Source organism: Octopus bimaculoides, chromosome 6 (assembly GCF_001194135.2).
Source record: "Octopus bimaculoides isolate UCB-OBI-ISO-001 chromosome 6, ASM119413v2, whole genome shotgun sequence".
NCBI classification, from domain to species: Eukaryota; Metazoa; Mollusca; class Cephalopoda; order Octopoda; family Octopodidae; genus Octopus; species Octopus bimaculoides.
In genome coordinates this window covers 90,504,280-90,508,187 of record NC_068986.1, presented here as the reverse complement: position 1 = coordinate 90,508,187, position 3,908 = coordinate 90,504,280, and positions in this window count along the sequence as shown.

Sequence of the window (3,908 nt, the reverse complement as noted above, 5' to 3'; positions counted from 1 at the left end):
AATAATAATAATAATAATAATAATAATAATAATAATAATAATAATAATAATAATAATAATAATAATAATAATAATAATAATAATAATAATAATAATTATTATTATTATTATTATTATTATTATTATTATTATTATTATTATTGTTATTATTATCATTATCATCATCATCATCATCATCATCATCATCATCATTATTATTATTATAACAACAATAACAACGACGACGACGATGACAACAACAATAATAATAATGGTTTCAAATTTTGGTACAAAGCCGGCAATTTCGGGTGAGGAGAGAATGCCGACTATATCGACCCCAGTATTCAGATGGTACTTATTTTATCTTTCCCGGATGAATAAAAAGGCAAGTCGACATCTGCGGAGTTTGAAATCAGAACATAAAGACGAACGAAATGCTGCAAAGTATCATGTCAGATGTGCTAACGTTTGTGCTAGATCACCAACAACAACAACAATATGATGATGATGATGATGATGATGATGATGATGAGCGAGGGGAGGAGGAGGAGGATTAAATATTTACTTAAGATTACAAAGATGATATTTTAACATTACTGAGTTGCTAAGGAGTTCAGGCCTTCGTGATATTTACCTGGAAGTTTTCTCAGATGACAGGAAGCAAAATAGGATTTCCTTCAATACAAAGTTAAGAATTATCATTGCTCTCTATCAAGTTAGTTACAAAGCAGCGTGTTTTTCTATATTTTAATCTGGGTGAGGGGTAACACCCAAGAAATATATGCTTCATATGAACACTCACACACACACATATGTATGTATATGATACATGCATATATACATACATATGAACTAAACCACCCACCTCCACATATATGTAAAATATATAAAATATATTAAAAAAAAGTAAATAAATGCGCTGTGTTCATGATGAAAACACTTCATCTCACGTTGCTCCAGGTGTGATGTGTCTGTCACGTGTTCAGAAGCAGCTACTCTTTTTATGAATGAGGCTGGTATCGCATAGCTTGTGGGATGTGAACCCATAAAAATAATTTTCTGCTGAAACTGATGAGCGTTTCTCTTCTCAGTTTCTATTCAAGTAGTTCAGTCAGCTACCTTCGGGTTATATGGAACAGCTTGAGAATCAGAGAATCGGAGAAAAACACTCAAGTAACATGTGGACAGGTTGCTGTATTTTCCGGCATACAAATCGGAGTGGTATACAGTGCAAGCATTTAAACTTCGTCACTAGCTTTCCAAATCCTGCTACATTTCACATGGAAATTTTGGTCCTCCAAAGTGTTCTTGGCGTATAAGTCGACTTACCAATTTCGGTAGTAAACCTTTGAAATGAAAAATTCGACTTGTATGCCAGAAAATACGGTGCACATTTCATTTAAAGAAGCTATGGTCTTGTAGGTTTTTGCCACATGCGTCTCTAGTTCTTAACTGCACATGTTCATGCAATTGTCAGTCTGGTACACCAAACCCAACATGTTTTGGGTGAATGTGTGTGTGTGTGTGTTTTCAGCAGGTTTACGGGAACTATCTACTTACCAGCTCACTTCCAGGTCATTTTTTTTAGATTTAGCAAAAACTTAGGAAAGGTATGTTTGCTCATTACTCACTCTGTAGCTCCTTTAACCATACTACTTTAAAGGTGTGCTACTTATTTACATTCCTTTCATATCGGCACTCCCCCAGAATGACTGTAGACCATCTGGAGAAGGTGCAGTTACAAAATTAAACATCTTCTGGTTTAATTTTAAACTCTTTTCCCCTAAGAGCTGGCTTCCATCCACAAAACAGAGCCTTTTCATTGGAATTTAGGCACAATAAATCAGGTAGTTGTGTATGTATGTATGTATGTATATATATATATGTAATGTAATGTAATGTATGTATGTGTGTATGTATGTATCTGTATACCTATGTATGTGCGGAGGCGCAATGGCCCAGCGGTTAGGGCAGCGGACTCGCGGTCATAGGATCGCGGTTTCGATTCCCATACCGGGCGTTGTGAGTGTTTATTGAGCGAAAACACCTAAAGCTCCACGAGGCACCGGCAGGGGATGGTAGCGAACCCTGCTGTACTCTTTCACCACAACTTTCTCTCACTCTTTCTTCCTGTTTCTGTTGTACCTGTAATTCAAAGGGCCAGCCTTGTCACACTGTGTCACGCTGAATATCCCCGAGAACTACGTTAAGGGTACACGTGTCTGTGGAGTGCTCAGCCACTTGCACGTTAATTTCACGAGCAGGTTGTTCCGTTGATCGGATCAACTGGAACCCTCGACGTCGTAAGCGACGGAGTGCCAACAACAACCTATGTATGTGCGTGTGCATGCTATTATATGTGTAAATCTGCATGTTCTGATAGATTTAAGTGAACAATTATACAGGTTTATATTTCTATTATATATTTGCGTTTAAATAACTACTACAGGCTATACATCTAAAATGTTTTTGTATATTCTTAACATTTTCATTAATTACTTGTAATGTTGTAATTAGTCGTGTCATTTCTGGTTGTCTGAAGCCCAGTTTCTCAAAATTAGCAATTGCCGCAGTTAGCAAAATGACCAACTGCTCCAATAAGCACATATATAAATGTAAAGTTATAGACCAAGTATTGACGTTATATCTGAAGGCTTTTCATTAGTTGGTCAAAGTTGTGTTTCAAATTTTGGCACAAGGCTACCAAGTTTGGGGAAGGATAAATCGATCACATCAACCCCAATGCTCAACTGGTACTTATTTTATCGACCCCGAAGGGATGAAAGGCAAAGTTGGCCTCCATGGAATTTGAACTCAGAACTGGGGTTTATACACACATACATGAAATAAAATGTACACCGTATACTACACTGGATGTAAACGTTACAATTATTGATAAATTCTGTCGATTTTCTGGCAATAATTTTCTGTTGTGATGGTTTCATCCGGATTCTCTGGTGTATATATTCCTACCTGGTCAGAACACCGGTTCGTCGCAGGATTACTCATTTTTACCAGCCGAGTGGACTGGAAGTGTTTTACTCAAGAATACAACGCATCGTCCAGGACTCGAACCCACAATCTTACGATCATGAGTCTAATGTCCAAACGACTAAACCACGCGCTTCTAATTGTGTGTGTGTGTGGGGTGGTTGAATATGTAATTATATATGTGTATAATATGTTTTGTTTCTGTGGCGTATGCTGCTTATTTGTCACAGAAGGTGCACTAATGCTGAACCTACCACTTCAACGTTACAATTCAAAATTGCACATAGAGACCTTAAGCTATTTCTGTGCATAATACAGATTGAAAAATGCAAATAATATGAACAGTCATCCATTAACTAAATTTATAATATTCTAAAAATCTCAGAAATTACAAAACAAGAGATGAATTTTATCTGACGCATAAATTTTAAAATAATTGCATCAGGCAATTTTACTTATTTTACTTCTTCATCCGTTCTATTCTATGTTGAGAAGTAAACTGTTCTATAGGATGTCATCACGCAATTAGTATCTTTATATTAACTGCCTCAGTACATCTTATACAACAGAGAGTAAACTGGGGTCATTTAGTAGGCTTTTTTTGCTTTTCTTTTAATCCTTTAACCCACAGAAGCAAATGTGTATTCATTGCAGAGCAGAAAAGGTACATTCTGTTGAAGCAATGTTAATAAGTATGGTTAGAATTTACTCACCCCAAACCGAAATATTTCTTTGAAATATGAAGGGAGTCTTTTTAATTACCATCAACTCAGTTAGTTTGTATGTATATTTTTCTGTGATGACTCAAAGCGTTCATACAACACGAAATTAAAAACATTTACAATTTTTCGCGCAAAAGTAATAAAAGAGAGAGAGGGGGAGGGAGAGAGAGAGAGAGAGAGAGAGAGAGAGAGAGAGAGAGAGAGAGAGAGAGAGAG